The sequence below is a fragment of the Pleurodeles waltl genome, chromosome 5 (assembly GCF_031143425.1).
Source record: "Pleurodeles waltl isolate 20211129_DDA chromosome 5, aPleWal1.hap1.20221129, whole genome shotgun sequence".
Classification (NCBI taxonomy): Eukaryota; Metazoa; Chordata; class Amphibia; order Caudata; family Salamandridae; genus Pleurodeles; species Pleurodeles waltl.
The window spans coordinates 1,310,886,617-1,310,909,690 of NC_090444.1; the positions used below are offsets into that span (position 1 = coordinate 1,310,886,617).

Sequence of the window (23,074 nt, forward strand, 5' to 3'; positions counted from 1 at the left end):
GCGGTGACAGACGGTGTCAAAGGCAGCCGAGAGGTCGAGGAGAATGAGGGCGACTGTTTCACCGTTGTCCATCAGGGTTCTGATGTCGTCTGTGACTGAGATGAGGGCGGTTTCAGTGCTGTGGTTGGTTCGGAATCCGGTTTGTGAGGGGTCGAGCAGGTTGTTGTCTTCCAGGAAGGTGGTCAGCTGTTTGTTGACGGTCTTCTCTATTACTTTGGCTGGGAAAGGCAGAAGAGAGATGGGGCGGATGGAGGGATTTGAGGGCGACACCCTTGTAGTTACCCATGTAGTCTGAATCAAGCAACATATATGAGGTGTAAATGATTGGTTGATCTCAGGAAAAACTTTTTTGCCACTATAACACTAAGCGCTGTTTGTGTTTCTCTCTTCTTTGCAGACTGCTGACTTGACAGGTCACTACTGGAGTGGCAGAGGGAAGACAAAGACTGGAATGCTCAGAACAGATCATAGTGAAGAAACCAACCTCCCGTTCTTGAAGGGCCGTTAAGCCAAGCAACTATCACTGGGAAAGGGTATGCCTTCTGTAGTTCCCATTTCCTAGATAGCTTCTGGGTCATATGACTCAAAAAATCAGGTTGAAACCTTGTAAGATCTGATGGGAATTTCAGAGGATTTCAAAGAAAAGACAATTAGAAAGGTTATGGTTGACCAACAAAGTCATGAATATTAATTTGAGAAATTAGTGGTAATATAACTAGAATTTCTCTGTTGACAGGAATTAATATCTGAGTAGGATGCTTCTGAGTGGAAACATTTAGGGGTTCCAAAAAACTGGTACTTCAAGTTTCATGGTTCTACAGGTGGTGAGATGCCATGACACATGACATCCTGAATCAGATTGTTGCAGTATACCTGGATGACATACATTTCACCTCTTCATCAGCTGTATTCCAGGCTCTCCAAGTGCATTTTTAGTCATCTGTCTGTTTCATTTTTGTATTACTATTTGTATGCACACAACATTGGCATAGAAGAGGACAAGAAGAAATCAATATTGAAATGGTCAACAAATCAACTTATAATTCACATAATATGTTGTTGATTTTGTAGACTGCTTTTCGCTTTTCATCCTCTGGTTTTCTACAATCATAACCAAATTAGATAATCAACAAAAAGGGCATTTGATTAGTATTTGGCTTTCAACAGCTCTTGTCATTAGACATCCAGATATTTCTCTTATAATCATCATTTATTTAGATATATGTCTCCATCAAAAGCCATTGTTCTGTCCAATGGAAAAGAGATGCACATACTGAATCTTTTTAATTTTCTTGTACTAAAAGGAACTGAACATCACTGTAATAACTATTACAGTGAATTACTAGAAAGAAAATATATGTTTAGTCACTGACAAATTACTTAGAAGATACCAATACTGAAGTCCCCAAATGGATAAATCAAATAAATTGTGATTTCTTTAAAACCCCAGGACCCACTATACTTCCCGTAGCCCTACATTATGCAGCACCAGAAACCTTTAGGTAAACAGCAAAAGAAGCTCACCAAACTATCAACAAATATGGCTGGATAATGTAGAAATGCATGTGAGATATATTCTTCATGAAATGCTGCAGAGTCATGGTATGAGAAACTTTATGTTACTAAGAGGTTTCTGCAAGGCCATGTTCTACACTGGTATAATCATGTACTTTTCACAGTCCACCTTGGTCTTCCCTGCACCCAAAATATGATTTCCTGGTCATTTTGGAGAACCTGATAATAGAGTAAAGTACAAAGGCATGTAACCACCTGTGTGACTGGTACACAAGCAAAGAACGCATATTTAAAACTAGTAGGCCTATTACATCCATTATTAATGCCCCCTTAAGCAGTGTCTCCCTTCTCAATGGATATTAATGTGAATATCTGGCTCCTGTACTACCTGATGGGTAGTTGTTGATTTCTTTTTTTTTTACCAAGATGGAGTCTTTCATACTTTACATAATTTTGAAATTAGTTCGCATGCCTAAAGCACTGAGGCTAAAGCAGTACAGCAATTGTTCACCAGAACAGAAAATAGTATGAGGAATACTTCATGATTAATGATGGAGCTTGTTAGACTTGGGATCCCTGGCTTGGGCTCCCCTAACTTTTTGCCTATGCTTCCTAGGTTTTTGATGTGTGCTGGACCAGTGCTAAAGTGCAAGCGTTCCTATGTAAAATGTATGTGTAAATTGTCTTATCAATAATTGGCATATTTAATTTACTAGTAGGTCCCTAGTAAAGTGTACTAGAGGTGCCCAGGGCTTGTAAATCAAATGCTACTAGTGGACCAGCAGCACTGGTTGTGCCACCCACATAAGTAGCCCTGCAAACATGGCCCAGACCTGCCACTGCAGTGTCTTTGTGTGCAGTTGTAAACTGTCAATTCGACTTGGCAAGTGTACCCACTTACCAGGCCTAAACCTTCCATTTTTATACATGTAAAGCACCCCTAAGGTAGGCCCTAGGTAGTCCCATGGGCAGGGTGAAGTGTTTGTTAAAGGTGGGACATGTACTGATGTGTGTTACATGTCCTAACAGTGAAATACTGCCAAATTCAGTCTTCACTGTTGCAAGGCCTATCTCTCTCATAGGTTAACATGGGGGCTGCCTTTAAATAAATTTAAAGTTCAGATTTCCTTTGAGAGCAGATAGAAATATGGAGTTTAAGGTTCCTGAACTCACAATTTAAAAATACATCTTTTAGTGAAGTTGGTTTTTAGATTGTTTGTTTGAAAATGGCACTTTTAGAAAGTAGGCATTTTTTTGCTTAAACCATTCTGTGACTCTGTCTGTTTGTGGATTGTCTTTCTGGGTCAGTTTGACAGTTGGAATGTTTGTGACTGTCCTCTAGACAGTGACACAAAGAGACCTGTGGTGTAGCCTGCATATCCTGATGAGCCATGTGCTACGAGGGGAGGGAGGAGTGGTCACTCACACCTGAAAGGGCTGTGCCTGCCCTTACACACTGCAGTCTCCAACCCCCTGATGTGTGTCTGGGGCCTGGCCTAGGCAGGATCTTGTGAACAACAGAGACTTTCCTTTGAAGTAGGCCTACTTCAAAGGTAGAAAAGTGTATAAGTGTTGGACCCAAGCCCCCTGAAAATTAGATTACTTCTGGAACCAACAGGAACCTCTTCCAAGGAGAAGAGCTGGAGAGCTGGAGGAGGAGTACTGCCCCTCTGCCTGTGACTGTGCTTTGCTCGGTTGGCCTGCAGTAGCTGCCTCTGTCTGAATGAGGACAGAGACGGACTTTTGTGTGACTTCCCACTGGTGAGGAATCTCCAAGGGCTTGAACTGAGCTTGCCTCCTGCTGTTGAAGTCTCAGGAACATCAAAGTTGTATACCCTGCCCAGAAGAATGCAGGCAAGGAATTCAATTTGTATTTCCTGCCCACACTCTCCCAGGTATAGCAGTGTCACATGGGACGGGGTCCAGGAGACACTAATTTGATCATGCCCAGCGAAATGGGATCCCTGTGGCCGTCCATGGCTCATGAAGGAAGTCCTATGTCCCCCCCACTACAAAATAAAAGGGCCCCTAGAGGATGGTGTACCTGTGACCTATATGAGGCTCAGGAAAGGGGGTCAGATGCCTTCCCAAAACTATTAATTTGGACCCAGGGAATGGGGTCCTCATGGTCTTAAAGAGGACAAAGAAACAATGATGGATCAGAAAAACAACTGACAGTAATTATGATTTCAACCAGAACGTTTAATCATACTGAAATTAATGTAATAAGCTTGGGTTTTATTATTTATCAATTTGGTTGTCCAAGTGGGCCCCTGAACTATACAGATACTAGAATTGATCTATTTAAGTTTGCACCCAAACTCAAGTTGCAAAAATTACATTTGATGTGCAGAAAAAAGCAGAACCGTTATTTTTGTCAGCGGTTGATGAGTTCAACTTGTTGATTGCAGATATAGAGATATTGAATACATTGTAGAATTTGAGCCAGACCTTGATATTGACCCATTAGATCCTAGTTATCGCACTGTGACTGTTAATGAGTTTGGGATTAGTACTGACTTATCTGCAGGAACTAATTTTAAACCTAGATATAAATTAATTCCCCAGATAGCAAGGAACAATATTGATATATTTAGTGATTTGGTGATGAAAGATCTGATATAGTCAAATAACAAAAGAAGCAAAGGTAAACACAATCTGAGTTTTGCAAAACATCAGGCTGTACTTGCACTGCAGAATGACAAGGATAGAATAAGCAAACTCTTTGATGAGTTGGGAACATTGTGGTGCTATCAAGGAAACAATTTACAAGAGAGTATCTCAAACAACTGAATGTCTGAGTGTTATCAAAGAACTGACTTATAGTTCTATGTGAATCTTAAAAATAGATATAGAAATACACTAACTGAACGGTACAATGCAATCATCTAAGAATGGGACACATTTTTGTGTCTGAAGAATGAAACACCTATGATCCCATGCTGTCAGTTCTCTGGGTTGCCCTATTATTTAATCCAGAAATCACCTTTTAGCCTTTTGGAGAATATAGCTACCTACATGAATCATTTCTTACTTCCCTATCGGCAGAATCTTGCATCTTTTGTTAGTGATACAAAATACTTTGTTACCAAGATCCAGCATATTGAATGGGAACCATCACATACTTTGGCAAAACTTGATATCAGCGCAGTATATACTAGTACAAAACACACTTATGGTATAAGTGCCTGCAAGTACTACCTGAGGGCCAGGTGTATAAACCTATTATAACACACACATACACATGTTATTACAAATTATTACCATGTGCCTCAATGAAAATATCTTTCTTATGGAAAATCAACTGTAGGAACAAACACAAAGTACTGTTATGGACACCTGTTTCATCCCCAGCTATACCAGCTTGGTTATGTGGCTGATGGGAGATGCAGGTGATTTGGGAAATGTAGGATTATACTAACTGCATAGAATTATTCTTAATCTATATTGATGACAATTTCATAATTTGAAAGGGCCATGAAAAATAGTTGAATGCCATTTTTCAATAACTAACACCAATGACCTTAACCTTATATTTACTCAACGTTACATGGCACACATGACTGGATTCCTCAACTTCAGGTTAACTATTGTGAATTCCAGTATTCAAGCAAGTTTTTCAGAAAAAGGGGGACATTCCATATTGCATGTGCAGTGCAACCACCCTCCAAATTTTCACTGGAGCATCTTCTACAGCAATGTTTTTTAGAGCAAAATGAAAGATTCAGACATACAGGGTATATGGCAAAAATGCTCAAACAGACATCCAATTAAGCTGACAGAGCCGACAGGGATACCCTATTGTATATTTTCATTTCTTTGTCCCAAAAAACAGAAACCAGTCCACTTCAATAAAACATACAAAATGCAAGCCAAATCACTCAAGGGAAAACACTGGGATAATATCAAGAATAATTATCTTTTGAAAGACAGAGTCATTCCTAATCCCTGCATTCGATAACGGAGATGCCCTTCAATCTGTGACAGACTGGTACATAGCTACCTTACCCACTGGTCTATACCCGGTTAAACCCATCCAAGGGTTCTTTTTGAAAGTGGGCATTGTGAGGCCTATAAGTTCAAATCCAGTGTCAAGGAGTGTGAGTTGCTATTGAACAAACAGTGACATCACATTAACATGTACATCATGTGCAAAACTGAATATATGTCATATGTGTTGTCTTATGCCCTTGCCTCCAAATGATAGATTGGAAGCACAATCTTTCTAGTAGAAAAACATATACTGGAACACATTAGGGAGATACCTAATCATTTTCTGGCACACCTTACTGCCAAACATTTTTGAAAGTCGTGTAAGGACAATTGGAGAGAACTAAAGTATTTTGGGATCAATATGGTTGCCAAAAACTGTCTAGTGATGACAGGATAAATGCCCTAAACATACTGGAATTAAAATACATAATACAAGCTGGATGTACTGCACCTACAGGTATGAAGGTAAGCAAAAATTACATGTACATCTTTAGAAACAAATTGAGGATGAGTGCTGCACCCTGATTGTAAGTACATTGTTTACTATGTCATTTTAATGGCTATAGGAATATCTGGATTTATACACTGGGCAGCCCCTTTTTCATAGCAGTAGCACATTAGTGATTGATCACTCTACCTTTCCCTTTTTTGTAAGGCTCTTTTGTTATAAAGATTAATTTGATAGTGACATGGCAAAATTATATGTTGACTGTACGTAGATCATTCGAGGAGATTATTGACCTAGTTACGTTCCATCAGACTGAGCACCAGATCAACATTATGATTATGTGTAAACAAGTGATCAAAGGATAAGTCTAAGTGATCACTAGAGTCTCAGTCATTATGAACAGAGTATTGGTTGTAATTTGTTTGTGCTCGCTGTATGATGTACAATGATGAATTGTGACAATGTAAGCAGTAAATTACATACGAGTATGAATTACACAAAGCGGGTAGTCTTTTTCTATGCTTACATGTAACATTGTCACAGATCAAAAAAAGTTTAGAATTATGGTTGTTAGGTTGCCGAGTTATGGGTGACATAAGGGGTAGAAGGTCCAGATGACTATTTAAATATTTACTAGTCTAAATCAATGTGGATAGTGATTTGCCACAGCCCCCTCTTGCTCCATTTTTACAGTGGGTTTGGTGCACAGGGCTGATGTATTTCCCCAGTGGCGCTTCATGGCCTCATGCAACACCAGGATAAGCACCCCTCAGGCTGCATGATCCCATTATACTCAGTCCCTTGACAGGCCCCTTTCCAGAGCACATGAACCCATTAGAATATTCTGGTGCCATTGTTTAGTTTGTTTTTTGGTTTGCACACTTTTGAGGAATAGACGTGTTTCCTATTTATTGGCTCCAACTACCATGACCTATTGACTCCTCCTGCTATTAATTAATTCCATTTGCTTCTGTTTATTGGTTCCAACTGCCATGACCTACTGACTCCACCTGCTAATATTATTTGATTCCACCTGCTTCTGTTTATTGGTCCCAACTGCCATGATGTTTTGGCTGCACCCGCTGATGTTAGTTCATTGCACCTACATGCATTAAAGGCAAAAATCACTATGTTGACAGGTGTTCACTCCCAGGGCTTGTTGGAACCTTCCTCTTTCACATGTGAGCCACTTGGCTTTCAGGAACAGCCACACCCTTAGAATATTTAAACTGCAACCAAAACTTGAGTCGGTGCTTAGCCTTGGTCCCAAGCAAGCATCATCGCTGCACTCACCTCCTGAGTTGACCAAATTCATCCAACTTTCTAGTCTTTCTCAGCCAAGCCTCCCTGCAGCTCCTGTGATCATGACGCTGTTGATGCTTCTGCCATCTTAATTTCTAGTGTAGCAATTCCTCTTTGGCTCCCTGTGCTACATCTACGAAGACTTCCTCAGGATTCCAGTTTTAAGTAGGAGAGACAAGGTAAGTACTTGATCACTGGTTAGTGCACACTAATCCATGGATTAAGCCTAAGACGTTCTATAAGACTTAGCTCTGAATAGAGAAAGCTTGTTTTCCGGAAATCGGACACTATCTTTATGTTAATAGCTTTAGCACTCTGAATTCCTTTACAGAGAGGGTAATCTGGGCTTGAATTATATCAGAACTGAAATCCACCCACCTGTAATTCTTGACAAATTGTTGTAAAAAGAACAAGAGAAGATCTATTAGACTGCACTATATATGTATAAAAACTTATACAGAGAACTGAATTCAAAATGATTCTTGGGAGTGACAGAAACCCCAGCCTTAAATCTTGATCTGTACCTGTTCTCATGCAGTACTTGTGGTGAAGCTTGTAAGTGTACAATATTGTGAATATCTATGCAATCTGTGTCTTCTGAGAACTGTTGATAAACTATTCTTCTTTATTTTTTCCAGAGCACTGCATCCACACCAACACAAAAGGTCCAGGGAGTGCAGAACCTCTTATACAGTGTTGCAAGTCAACAGAGTAGGACTGGCACCCCTAGTCTATCTTATCATTTTTGTCCCAACCCCCCCTTCCCCTCAAGGGCAGTGTGGTTCCTTGATTGTGGGCTGCCCTCCGGAGGGATGAGAGGTAAAGCATTGCCTCTGCAGTTGGAACCACATGAGTGTGTGACATGAATGATCAATTTAGATCCTCGTGACTGGTTTGACTATCTACTTAATTATGTACAATGTGGGTGTTCCTTGTACTTTTTCAATGGGAAGTCCATGAACTATGTTGTTTGCACTATGTATGCACTTTAGCTAAGCAAGTGAAATCTGATCAAGACCTGGGCTGGTTGAAATGGCATCATGCTTGTCTGCTGAACGAATACCTCTATGCAGTATACTTTCGCTGGTGTGGCTTGCTTTTTCTATGTGGATCAAGTAACTGAAATTTTGGTGACACACACACACACACATCCACACACACATATATGTGTGTGTGTCACAAAAATGTCCTTCACTCAAAGCCCCACAAGTTCTTATTGATATATACACACAATCACTTGTGACACAAAACTTTCCTGTGTGTGTGTGTTTGCGTGTGTACTTATGGGGCTTTCAGCCTGCTTTCTTCATCCATTGGGCTGTAGTGTCTTTCACATTTTTGTTCCTCCTACTACAGCATACAGTATGGCCAAAAGGGTCAGCCCATGTCAGGCATTCAATGACTTAATTGTGAGCGATGGCATTCTGCTCTTTCACAAGGTGCACATCCACACACAAAATAGTTTCCCTCAGTAATGGGACTACTATGGCTATTCGTAAGACCAAAAATATGTTTGTAGCAAAATGTTTTATCTTGGCAAGTCCTGGCAGCTCCTCAACAATAATGTGTTTTTCAAAAATCATGACAAAACAAGCATTTACAAAGCCATAAAGGCCTTGTTGGTTTGCCAATGCGTGCTTTATATAATGATCTTCTAATGGTGAAACTGATGTGTGATTATGGAGTGTCAGCAGGACCTGCCAATTGAGTATTTTGCTACAGTGTGTACTATGGTTTTACAGATTTTGTTACACTGACATAAATATTAATGATTGGCACATTGACTGAAAGAGGATCACTGCTTCATAGACTACAGAAATATTTTCTGCATGTGGCCAACAAATGAGGTACATGGAATGGTATCTTTGGTTAAAAAAGCTTGTCTTCGTAATGAACTGAAGCTCGGGTGATTCATTAATGATTCTGAAAACTGCTGGGAATTTGTGTGGAATGTTGACTCTAACAGACAGAAACTCCTCTCCAGCCAGGGGATATCCTTGAAAGATTCATCACAGCGTTTGATGTCGCTCTACTGAAGTGTTCAGATTTAAATTTTCTAGCTACAAGTCCTTACCCCCAGGGAGCAACAATATTACATTTCTATTATTATTTTTTCACAATTTGCACCTTACCTAGTAAGTATTTCAAGGAAACATCTTATCAGTTCCAGTCCCAGTCCCCGCCAAACACACACTCTCTGTTATTCAAATTTTCTGTGACTGGCAGAAATCATTTGACCTGACAATCTCCTTACTCTATACTGCTTTAAAAAGAGGCTAAAAACAACTCGTTTCAACGCTGGAAAGAATCAGACACAGTCGCTATTTTGTATCTGTTCAGGCAACACACTAAAAACAGAATGGAAAATTCTCTAGCCTTGCAGCTCTAATGGGAAGTTTTTTTCTGCATCACATGAAAATCTACCAGATGAAGGTGAATCCAAATGTTTTCAGAGTTCTTTCGTAAAGCTTTCACTATCTATGCTGTTCTCTTTACTTGTACTTCCTGGAACCTATAGCACGAGGGGAGTCCTGTGCTACCTACAGTTGTTTCCCCTTCAGTATCCTAAGACTGTAAGTATACACAGAAGTGGAATAAACTGACATTGTATGATCACATTTTGCCTATTTCAAAACCACTCTGCTAGTCCCTTCTAAGTTGTTATATTTAACATCTCTTTCATGCAGTGTAATGTGGAGACTGACATAAGCATACAATGTGTTTTGCATTAAGGCCCCATAAATTCAGATACAAGGGTATTTCCAACTAATGCACATATAGCAGTTATGACATAGGCAGGTGACACCTGATGACATTTATCAAGTAAAAGGTGACTGCTAAATACCAGAATATGCAGAATTTGTGCAGGGGGGTTCTGGTGAAGTAGCACCAAAATCTGCATGTTATTTCCCTTTCAAAGGGAAAAACCTGTAACAGGTACTATTTAGCATAGGTGATAAATCACATAAACATTGGTTTTTGACTTGTAGTCTGGGGAACCCTAGGGGCCCGCAAATGTTTAGAAAATTAAATGTTATTAACCGAGGTGTATGCAAAAAATCAAAATGTAAAATTGAACATTTTAAAAAGTTAAGTAAATGAGAAGGAATTAGCCATTGTATGCTCAAAAATTGTATGTGTGTCTTCGGATTGGTTTGTGGGAGTAGTGCAAATGTGTCGATAAGAATGTAGTATGGACGATGGGTGGCCTCAGTTGAATTCAGAAACCCCCCACCTTGCCATTAAAGTGAAAACGTTGATAATTTTAAATACTTGTTCGTGAATATTTCATAATTTGTGTTTTTGTTTGATGAATACTTGTTTCTGTATCTTTGTGTATGGTTTTGAGGTTTAAATTATTGAAATTGCTTAAGCTCTATGCTCTGGCATCCAGTAATGACTCCATGGGCATCCCCAGATTCCAAAAATGATTCAGTGGAAGTTCCCAGATTCCAGTAGTTATGAAGTGGGTGGTCCACAGAAGCCAATTGTATCATTATTTATTAGGTATGAATATCACAATAAATACAAGTCAAGTTATAAGGAGGGCTATTGTGGCATATCAATGTAAGCCTGTGTTCTTTTTATGTTGTGCATTCTGTCACAACAACATATTTAACCAAAGGAACATGTGTATACAAGTGAGGAGACTACTGACCAATGTCTGCAAGCAAATTCCTAATTCTGAGCTTGTCTAATTTACAGCTCTACAAACATCCCTATTCTTTGAACTACATTCCCAAGAAAACGACGCACTGCTACATTAGCTGCATACCCTTACACAAGTCCCCATTGTTTTAGTCTTGTCTTACTTTCCCATTGTTTCCGTGTGCTGGTCTGATCTAACAGAATTGCTGTAGAGACCATGAGAGTAATTTACAATGTAGTGACCGCAGGGCAGCCGCCAAAAGGTCGGGGGATGCCCATCTGCTAAATCCGTGGCTGTCCTCATCTATTTAGAGCCAGTGGAAGTGCCAGGGTTCCAACAGTTAAGCCTCAGCTGAGTCCATCTGTGGAAACCTTTAACCAATGGCTCATCCGCCAAAAGTCTGTTGGTCAATTTCCGTCAGAACTATCACCTTATTTATGGTGGTTGTTCCCATGGACATGTTTTATGTTTGGGACCATTATGGAAAGTCTGAGGGTCTCAAACAGAAAACAAGAAGATTGACCCTCCCCCTCAACCACTCAGGCACTGGGAGAAAACTCCCTGTTCATCATGGCCATTTTTTGTGTATAAAATAACACCCTCCTGCTTTTAGTTTTTGCTACTAAAAATCAAAAAACATTGCCTAGGGGACATATTTACATGCTACCTGCTCAGCAAAGCTTCAGTGCCTTCACTAGAAGTGCCACAATGGCGGCTCTGCTGAAGGCATAGAGATCATTGCTTGCCTATAGGGGATCTCTAAATATGGCTAGTGGTCTGCCACCAGAGCAGTGGACATCATAACCCCTACCGAACTGGCATACCGGCAGGCCGTCTGCTCACTACATTGTAAATTACCCCCATGTTATTTGGTCTTCCATGCTCAAGTCTGCACTCTCAGCCACCACAAACATTTGGAAGACAACTTTACAAGAATTATTTTCAAAATCACAATTCTATTTCTTGTGTGTGTTTGCCTAGGGTGACCCTGCTCTGCCATGTCACACCCAAGGGACAAAGATATGGTGTGCCTTCAGCTTGGAATTTGGTGGCAAGAGAGTGTAGATGAAGATGTTTCTGTCTTTGCTTCCCACCCAGGCGATGGCGTCATGCAGCTGTAAACAAATCTGACTGAAAAAAACTCAGCCAGAGAAACACAAGGAAAAGAGAGGTCTAGCGGGACTCAAATATTATTATTCTTACAATCTGCGGCGGTATACCTTACCACTGGGACAATGACAACATTTTAAGGTTGAACAATATGCACAGTCGAATTCACAGTAATTGAGTGCTGTGTTCTTTCCAAAAATGAACACACATATTACAGACTTCAAATAAGTTGGCAGGGAATGCTTTCCTAGCACCTGTTTCCTTCCTGGCGTCCAAATCGATATCCACTTTAGTGGGTAAAACACTGCAGATTAATACTTCGAGGCGCGCTCCAACACTTCCTGGGCTCAAATCCAATGTTGGTAAACATCAAGGATCGCCTCGAAAAAATATACTGCGAGCCTATGCGTAGTAAACGAAACCCAACTGAACACCTAGTACCAGATTCGTCGACAGTGTTTCCAGCCCCTGGAAGAGCTGAGAAATGTCGTCACCATCGCATACATTAGCATATGCTGATTTGCTCCCAGTTCTTCTTCAAGCCTATTTTCCAACAAATATCTCAGTAACCATAAAATTAAATTCAGACTGCTCAATTCAAGGCAACTCTAGCGAGAAAAGAGAAAGGGTTGTAGCAGCTTTGCTGAAAAGACCACCACCCTCTCCCGGGTGCCAATAGAGGCCTAGTATCCGTGACGCCGTCCCATTCTCCCTCTCGGGCCTCTTTAAGCGGCCTGCCAATTGTCTGAGCTGAATTGTGGTAAATATGTGGTGGCATTGTACTGCATGACCCCATGAATTGATATGAGACCATTATTCACCTCACAGGGGACCCTTTACAGCCATCTGATCAGGACTCTTTTCAATGGCTGAGGACAAGACTGATTAAGTGCCACAGGTTGAAGTTCTGTGTAGGCCGCTGAACCGTACACTCACGAAAAGGGCGGGATGGAAGGCCCGGCGTCCTGGAAATTAGTGGAAAGTCGCAGCACAGCCTGCTCATATTAAGTTCCCTAATGCTTTTAATACCTCATTAGGCTAAATCACGTTTTCAGATTGGAAACCTCAGAACGTAGCATGGGAACAGGCGAATTCCTAATACAGAATGTTCTCGTGCCCGATACACTCATCTAAACTAACAGAGCTACTTCGGACAATGGTGAAAACGAAAGAAAAATAAAAGCATTGTAATGAGACATTTCTGTTATGGTAGCGCATCAAATACATTTACTGCACTTACGTCAAGTTAAAAATAAGTCTTCGTAAAATGCTGAGATTGTGAGCCTAATTAGCTGGGAATGTTTCACGTTTTATTTTAATATCGAAGCTGTGAGTTTTTAATTGCATTCTTAGAAATCAGGTCAAATGCATGTGCTGCAGAGGTAAATACAAAACCTAATTAATTAAAAAAAAAACTCGGATGCAAGTATTCAATTTCAGCAAGTTCAAACCATAACACACAATACCCTGAATAGATATAGAGTTTTTCAACCAGTTGCACAGAAAACTGTTTACAGCAGTTCCGTGACTTGGAGAACCTTTCACAAACCTAATGATTTTAACACTCATGCTTTCTTGAAGCCGACTGAGTTTATCCATAGAGACACAGCTACCCATACGATAAACAACTAAACATTAAAAAGCCATGACTTCAGATTTTACCCAAAAGACTAGAAGGCCCCCTTGCTGCTGAGAACAGTAGGTGGAGAATTCACTAATTTGCTGCTTAGTAGGAGGATTACCTCATAAAACTTAATCTCAAAAGTATGGTATTTTTGCCCACCTCATGGTGGAGCACTGCAAGTTGCATATTGACTGTTGGAACAAGAACAGTGAAGTACGGAACTGAGGGCTACATGTACGAAAGAATTGTTTTGCGAGTCGCAAAATCTTATGTTGAACAGTGTGAATGACACTGTTTGCGATTCGCAAGGGGGGTCACAAATGCCCTACCTCATGAATATTCATGAGGTAGGTCGCAAATTGCGACTCCCTTGGGAATGGCCACCATCACAGGGATGGTGGCCTGCTGGAGACAGCAGACCACTATGTCTGTGACTGCTTTTAAATAAATCAGTTTTTAAAAAAAATGCAGCCCGTTTTCCTTTAAAGGAAAACGAGATGCATTTCAAAAACAAAAAATGAAACGTTTTTGTTTCATTTTTTCAGAGCAGGTATTAGGACCACTACCTGCTTAGAAAAAACTGTTTTTACTGCCATTCACAAAAGGGTAGGGGTCCCACGGGGACCCCTCACTGTTTGCGAATGGATTAGCACCAGTGTGACACTGGTGCTAATTTGCGATTGTTTTGCGACCGCATTCGCGGTCACAAAACAATCATACATGGGACTGCAACTTGCAATTAGGAAGGGAACACCCCTTCCTAATTGCGAATTGGAATCCCTTTTTGCGATTCGGTAAACAGTTTACTGAATCGCAAAAATGGTTTTCAACATACCAAAGTGCATTTTGCACGTTGCAAATGGCTCGATTCGCAGTTTGTGATGTGCAAACGGCTATGTACATGTAGCCCTAAATGTCTGCCAGTCAACACACACCCTTTGGTATTTGAGATGCAGGACAAACCCATCAATAATCTCTTACAAGTACCTACTTCTACTATGAAGATCTATTATGCCAGGACACTTAATTATTGGGCCAAATGAGTTTGGAACTCATAATTTGGGAATATATTCGAGAATCAATGCTCACACACCGCTTTCCAAATGTTTTCATGACATTTTGGCCCATTTTGCCAGGTTTTTCATTCCCAAGAAAAAAGATCAGGAGCATTGCATTCTTGTCTTGCACACAATTAGCATCTTGGGGTTGTGCCCAGGGTACTTTGAACATATATGGGTTTTGCCCAGGATGCCTGTGTTTCTTAGTCAGGAATGCAAAGTATGTCATCAATGAGTTATATGTGTAAAGGGCCTGGCTGCTCTTCAGGAACACAACAGATATGGCAATGGTATTCCAGAGACCAACGTCAGTCTCAGAGACACACACACTCAACGTGCCATATCTATAGTTATGAACACCGGCCACTATTTCAACGCAAAATGTTCTTTGATACTTGAATAGGCTATACAGTGGACCAAAGCAAGCATAACTGCACTTTTATGTTTTTGATACGCTCACTCAAAAGTTCCTAAACGCTACGGGACCTGTCCTCATAGAGTTCTGGTCCTCACTGAGATGGTGTTTGTCTGGTTTTGTTAGATTTTACCCACAGTGTGAGGACCGGACCGCTCACATCTCTCGCTCTCACAAACACACACGCACACAGGCGCACGCGCACTCACACACACGCATGCGCGCACACACACACTCACAAAATAATCTGGGGTACACATACAGACAAACGACTGCACAGCAGGCACTTAGTAATGTATGGCACCGTTCACATTCCTGGTTAACAGGGTTGAACAGGCAGAGATTTTTAAGCTCATTTTTTTTGTAGTGCTAAACTGCAAATTTAAGAATGCAAATCTTAATTGGCTAAAATAGAAATAGGTATCAAAGGTGTCTTGGGGCACTCGGCAGCTCCGTTTAAGTACAACGCTATGCAAAAATGAAAGCAAGGAGAATTAAAATACGCTTGCAATTTATGATAATTTGCTTTGGTTTTTGCTTTCATGGATTGAAACTGTGAAATATACTTAGCGTTCACACTTTTTCATTGCTTTACATGCTTTCAGATTTGAAAGTATATAGATTTTTAAACATAACTTCCATTTAATGCTTACGATGTTAATCATTTCACGAAATGCCTTTTGAAATTTTGCCGGACCAATAGATGAAACACAAACAACCCTGCTATGCACACTTTTGTCATTGCTTTGACTCTTTTGGGCCATCATACTTTAGGGGGATCATCATACAAGACATTTGGCTCTTGTGAGGTGTTTTTTTCTCAATGCGAAAAGCAAGTCTTTACTTCAGAATTCTTGTCATGTATGGGAGGGAGCACCTGGTTGCACGTAACAGGAGATTTGGCTGTAAGGTTGGCTGGAAGCTATGGAAGACTGAGAAATGAAGCTAAGGTCAGGAACAGGGAAAATGTGTTTGTACATATGGCCCTTACTTCCAGGTTAAGAAATCCATTTGCAGGATAATCTAGGCAGGAGTATTATTTAAGGCTAGTCTGCTAACTTTCTGTTGTGCTGTCTGGCTTCCAGTTTTGACTAGTTAGGCACTGTGTTCCTGTCCCCCTCAGCCCTTTTGTTTTACCCTTTTCCATGTCACTCATGGAAGCAGGGCTTAGGCAGAGTTTACTTGTTTCTATACTTGCTTGTGCTGTCTAACAGCACCTGGAAGTCCTGGCTCTTTTCGGTGCCTTGGATTTCCACGCTTGTATCTTGTCTGGTGTGTGGCTGATAACAGCACAATCCACCAAAACGTTTGATAAGCAATTATAAATCTGACTTGACTTGGTTATGACTCTATTTCCTTACCTGATTGCCAAGTGCGTAGCTACAGTCATGACCCAATATATCTGCTGAGCTTGATGGCTTCCTTGTACTGTGGAAGCAGACAAGCGTCACCCGTCTCTCTCACCCTTTCATTTCCCCTTGTTTCCCTCATTCTGTCTGACTGATGTGCATGTGTCCATGTGGGATGCTTTGCCCCAGTAACCCAGGCCGCCCTGCAGGGTCTGTGGCCCCTTACGGAGCAGGAGGTGACAAGGATAGTTTTATGGAAGGGGCCCGACCCGCTCACCTTCATGCAAACAAGGCATTTATCCGAGAAATACATTGCGATGGAGGTGAGCAAGGGATAGGAGGGAGACAGTGTGCCTCTCCTCTTACTTTTCATGTATTCCTTGTATAGCTGTTATCATGCTGGGCAGCAACTGTAAAAGCAAGTGGACTATCAAGTAATGGATACCTAATGCACATAAGAACATTTGTATGGTGAACTGAAGTGCCTGTGACGCTATTGCAGCTATATGAAAATTAAGCGCTCCAGTTCAGGAAGTTATTTTATGGAACTGTGCATTATGGGAGTTGGAGTTTGGTTATTGAAGTCACATGACTGTGTATTTAAAAAGCACTGGCTCACTCACACATGCTCTTACTTACCTGTGAACAAGGCATGCTGTTGCCGAAACGCGTCAGGATTTTTGTCTTGCTGCTCAGAATTGCTCTTAAATGCTTGGATTTTAACATGGGCTGGTGCCTGGGCTTTTTGTGTTTGGGAGATATTTTCTGTGGGATGCTTCGCCCCAGTAACCCAGGCCGCCCTGCAGGGTCTGTGGCCCCTTACGGAGCAGGAGGTGACAATGATATATATGGATATATATATATATATATCAAAATAGAAGAATTACTCTCATGTTGTTGTTGTTTATAATTTAATTACTAAGATAACGACTGATGTAGAAACAGTAGAAAAAAGACAAGAAGAGCAGCAATAGCCAAGTAAACTTTTAGTAGTGTTGTAGGATATATGGCATGATATAGACTTCTACACTATGTTAACCACTTGGGAATTTAAGATTGTGATCTTATTGAAATGCATTGTCATTTCTGCTTCCCTAACAAAGAACAACAAGACTTACGAGGAAGAGGATTACGAGCAAACAAAGACTTGGCAGTCTCTTCTCTTATCCCATTCCCCTTTTGAACTGATTGGACCCAGGGGTAATTTTTTCTCTCTCTGAGTTGGAATGTTCGAAGTTGGGCACTGAGAGCTATCCATCAATCTGCTTCTGAGAAAAAAATATTCCAGATAGTTCCTGACCCAGAACCCTACCCTCTTTTGGGATTTTCAAGATGGCAAAAGTCTTCATCCACACTCCCCTTGGGCTCTGAGGGTTGGGGTGATGGGTGCTGTGGGGAGTGTACTATGATAAACCTAGTGTCCTCCCACATTTAATACTAAAATCCAATTTGGTGGAGCCATTGTACCCACAATAAATCCTTAGCCAAAAGACTGGGAGAAAAGGTAGGGTTTTCCAGGAATCAGACAGTGGATACGCAAGAATTGTTCTGGCATCCTGCTTCCCTTCCTTTCAAGTGCACCGCCAATGTTACATTTAAAACCCAGAGACAGGGATCTAGCATGGCAAAGGAGGTTTAATCAGCAACCAGACAGTGGACACACAAGAATTGTCTTGCACACCTGTTCTCTATGGTTGAAATGCGCCAAAGGTGTTATATGCAATCCCAGATGTTGTGTCAAGCACTATTTGACAGTCAAGCAGGTTCTGACACTGTAATATCAAAATGGATGCTCACATGCTACACCCTACATATTCAGTGAAGTTTCGATGAGTCATAACTGCCCATTCAAGTCAGCCTTTTGTTTGCTCCTGGGAAGCATTTCACACCTTTTCCACAACTATTGAACTGGTAATCCCTATTTGGTAAAAGTTTGAGAGCAAATGGAAATTAGCCTTTCAAAATGTAACTTTTCTTTAATATTTATAAAAAATCAAATTTCACCATCGAATTGGATGTTTAGGAACTAATAAACATATTTGTTTTTAATAATTTTTATAGCTAGATCCATTTCTGAGATACAATCTTAGGGTTTTAATCTGTACTCTGTTTTTTTACAGAGGACAGCCAGACCTGCCACAGCGAAAAACAACTTTTGGGTGCTAGTAAGAGCATGTTAACATTATACTTCTACATATCCTACTTTTAAATACAATGCATCCTGCCTGGTGGACTACAAGGCCTACATAGGTGAGACTTATATGTTGACTTTTCAAAAGGATGTATTTTGACAGGTTTAATCACAGTGTTAAAACTGCCACTGTCAGGCTACAGTGGTAGGCCAGAACTTATGTTTTACACTGTCACTATAATGGATGTCATAATAGGTGCTGCAATCTACTAGTGGCATTTAATTTACAGGCATAGGGTACATTTTTGTTCCATGTAAGGGGACTTATATGTAAGTTAAATACATCAATTAGGAGCATGCTAATTTCATATTGTTGAAAGGAGGAGCAAAGCCACTTAACCACTAGTTAACAAGGGTAAAATGCACATAGTTCTACAGCCAGCAAAAGCAGAAAGGGAAAAAAATCGTGAGGTACACCACTCAAAAGATGGTCATTGCTACTGTGCCTGTTTCTAAATGTAATCTGTTTCCTTGCTCAACTGTTCACTTAAGGACTACACATGCATTACTTCCAGATACGACCTAATTAAGTAGTTGTGGAACTGATTCCCAAATGGATAAGAGCTTCATTACTTAATGGGGAACTTGTAAAGCCCAGTAACAATATAACAACCTTGGTCAGTATAATAAATTGACTGGCCAATTTGCTGTCCTTTAGATTTGACTACTTAGGATGTATGAAAGCTAAGAATTGCACAGGTTCTGAAAAAAAACTAATGTGCACCTCCCGCAATTGATTGCTGTTAAAGGAGTGCTCCTTCCTTTAACTTATTCCAAACTTGCTTTAGTCTTTTTAATCTATTTTATGAAATAAGGACAACAATAAATCACTCTATCTACAGCATGTGCAAATGTTCATATTAATTTTAACTTCCCCTGAGAGAGATCCAAAATAGATTATGAAATTATGTAGAAACTTGAACACAATGAGCTTTGGTTGTACCCATCTTTTATTTGGCCCCTTACCTCAGTTTGGTCTGACTGCACCTGAGTGTATTCATTTCTAATGTTAATGGCAATTGTAAAATTCTGCCTTTTTTGCATTACCGCCACTGATTTTTTTACCTTTTTCCACACCCCGTTATTGCTGGTTTTAGGACCCTGAATCCTGGGACACCTCTATTCAGTCCACAGTGCATGTGCTCAGGCCGACAAAATAATACTCTTAAAATTGGCTTCCTTCAAATGATCTATTACCTTTCCTGTAAGGCCATGGTGTCATGTAGGTTCCCATTATCCTAATGAAGCTACTGGATTTGGGCGGCAGAATAACATAGATTGTGGGGTATTAAGTACAATTCCACACCATGTGACACCTGTCGGATGAATTTGGGTTTTCCAGATAACTAACAGCACCTCATCTCTACCCAAGAGCAGAGATGATTGCGGCAACCAGGCGCATGACAAGAAAGGCTCCTCAGGGGAATCGTGGTCTAACAGATCTCATCCCTTCCTCTTAGTTACATTAGTATCACACAGGCAAAGACAGACACAGGCAGAATATAGTTCAATAAGAGTTCATTGAAGTAACTGCATCTTAGATAAAATTACATGTATTACAATAACTAGGATGATGAAGCACAATAAAAGCAAGAGTGTGACAAGGAGAGTGAAACTTAAAGATAGTCCCACCATACTGTCACTTGGAGTGATATATAGTTCTCCTAAATGAGCTATGTTAGAGCACAGCGTAATAAGCCCTAATCCACCCCTCAGGTTACCCCCCTGAGAAGTCATCATCCCTCATACCTGAGTAAGGAAGCCTGTTGTCTAGAGAGACACCGTCCCCATGTAGGCCAGGGGTTCAGCAGTCTGAGCAAGAAGCTGAGTCGGGGCAATCAATGATCAGCATGCAGTCGTGGTCATCTGGCTGGAATCTCCCTCTAACGTGTATGGGACAAAGGAGTGTTTTATAATAAAACAGTTGACATTCTAAGAAAGGGTCCCCACATTGGAGTGTGAATGTTTCTGTGAATGTTGGAGACACAGCGTACCACTTTTGCCGGCAACCCTATCTGACTGCAGCCTTGAGGAAAGCACAAAGTGAAATGAATGTCCTGCTAGGAACGTAATGCTTTCCTAGACGAAAGAACAATTAGATAGAGAAAATAAAACAACACTGACAATGTGGCTATTGCTAGAAAAATAGAGCGATACTGAATAAAATGTAACTAGGCTAAAGTGCACAACGAAAGGCCTAGATTGCTAAAATAACATGTCTAATATATGGCTAAAATAGCAATACAACAATGGCAGATGGGGTAGAATTTGCAACAGTGTAATGGAAGTTAAATTCCATATTGGGGACATCAGTGTGTAATTACACCATTCAGACAAAAAGATAAGCTCTGGAAGGGCTGAAGGTTAAAAGCACTGCAGTAACACATAGGAGGGAAATTGTCTTTGTCATAGAAGAAAATCAAATGTTAAATGTTACTAAGTTGCACCTAAAGTCTGCCTTATACGACCCCAGTGTGAGGTGCTTAACATATAAAAAAGTGACATCTGGGAGTGGACATGAACAATTAGAGAACAAAGGGCAGCATTAGCACTGCCTCATTTCACTTGAAGATGCAAAGTGGGGCTGCTCACATTTATTCCTCGAGCTCTTCCTGAACACTGATTGCCTGTGGCACCAGCCCCAGCAGGAGTGAGCCACAGTTTAAAATCTGTCAGAGGTAAGAAGATCTAATCTAAACAGGGAAGTAGTTTCACAGAGAGACAGAGACCATCTTGATGGAAAAAAGGTTCAGAAATTGTTTTTACAGAAAAACAAAGAGGAAGCAAAGGAGGTAGGTATAGTTGAGAAAGAAATACATGTTTGTTTTGGGAAAATTCTCCAGTCAAAAGCTAGTGCACAGTACAAGAAAGTTACCACCACCCCACCACCACTGCAGAACATCACTGAACTGGACCTCACAGAATCCCTTGCTGTAGAACATACCTGGACAGGATGTTACAGAATCCCTGGCAGAAGAGAGAGCTGGTGTCCAGAATCCTGCCCTGAAGACTTCGGAAATGTAGGTGTGACCAAAAAGAAGTTTCCCAGTGGTTCAAGAAAAGTGGGGCTCATTATTTTTTCCCACTTCTGGAGAACTGCAACAAGGTGCTGAGACTTTCCCAGGAAGTTTGCACCCACAGCAGTCAAGAAGGATAGTTTGTCGTGCTCAGAGCTTTCTGTGGAGGTTAAAGTGCACTCAACAGAAAAGGTATCCAGCCTTGTAGAATCCAGCTCATTTACAGCTGTCATTTATGTCTCTTTGGGGGATTATGAGAACCAAAAAAAGTGACTGAGTCTGAAGGTAAAGCCCTGGACTACAGTGAGGCAGCTAATTCATCCCATCAATTAAATGAGGTTGGTGGCTAAGAAGTCCAGCTTTGTTCCACTAAGAACATTTGTCACCAAAACTAATAGCTTCAGAGACAGTTCGGTGATGTAGTATTTGACTTTGAGGGACTCCCACTGGTTTCTACAAAAAGGGCTAAGTCCAGAAGGTCAAACTTGGACCAGGATTAACCATCTGCTGTACATTGCTCAATCTGGGTTAACTTAAAATCACTACTTAGTCATGGTTATGCTATTTTACAAAGGTGCTTTACTTTCTCTATGTGCTTTTTGCCTAAAAAAATAAAAATATATATCTCTAGTTCACCGTAACCGACTGTAATGATGTTGGTGTCTTTTTGCTCATCAAATCTGTTTCAATTTTTCTACATTGATTTGAGAATTGTAGTGCATTGTTTTATTGACTTTGAAATTGTTGGTACGGCCTGAACTTAACAGGTGCTTCTCTCGGGTTTGCTTGCTGTTTCTACCATAGTTATTAAAGGTTGAGTAAAGATTCTCTAAGAACTATGGGCCTCATTACCACTCTGGCGGTGTAATGACTGTCATGGTAAGGGTGGCCGATGGACCACTGCCAATGCAGAAGGCTGAATGTCATATTACGACCATGATGATAACGCTGCTGTCAGACTGCCAGATTTCGACTTAATGTCAGCCTGGTGGTGCTAGCGGTCCTAAGCCACCAGATCAGCGCTGCAAGCAGCACTGCCCTGGGGATTCCGACCCCCTTCTTTGCAAGGGATTTCATGATGGCAATCCTGCCATGAAAAGGCTGGCAGAGATGGGGTGCAGGGTCCCCAAGTGGGCCCCTGCACTGCCCATGCACTTGGCATGGACAGTGCAGGGCCACCCCTAGTCAGCCCTGTTGCAATGTTCACTATCAGCTTTGCATCCTACACACTACAGCATTGTCGCCGGCTCTATTAGGAGCCAGAGACAATGCAGAGGGCCGTTTCTCGCTGGGCCAGCCGCCCGCTGACCCAGCGGGAAACTCGTAATGGGCCCGGCGGGGAGGCCGTAACACTGGCAGCAACCTACCCATAGGGACTTTGGCGGATGGGCTTTTCTGTCCGG

At 41.1% G+C, this 23,074-nt stretch overlaps 2 long non-coding RNA genes across 2 annotated transcripts in view; both read left to right on the plus strand.

The window, feature by feature from the left end:
* LOC138297381 (uncharacterized) overlaps nucleotides 1–8,038 on the plus strand; it is a 35,967-nt gene extending 27,929 nt beyond the window's left edge. The window contains exons 2-3 of the long non-coding RNA XR_011204069.1: nucleotides 398–533; nucleotides 7,897–8,038. This is a non-coding gene — a long non-coding RNA (uncharacterized lncRNA). The remainder of the gene's footprint in view (nucleotides 1–397; nucleotides 534–7,896) is intronic.
* A 10,575-nt stretch (nucleotides 8,039–18,613) lies between these two features.
* LOC138297382 (uncharacterized) overlaps nucleotides 18,614–23,074 on the plus strand; it is a 45,859-nt gene continuing 41,398 nt past the window's right edge. The window contains exon 1 of the long non-coding RNA XR_011204070.1: nucleotides 18,614–18,713. This is a non-coding gene — a long non-coding RNA (uncharacterized lncRNA). The remainder of the gene's footprint in view (nucleotides 18,714–23,074) is intronic.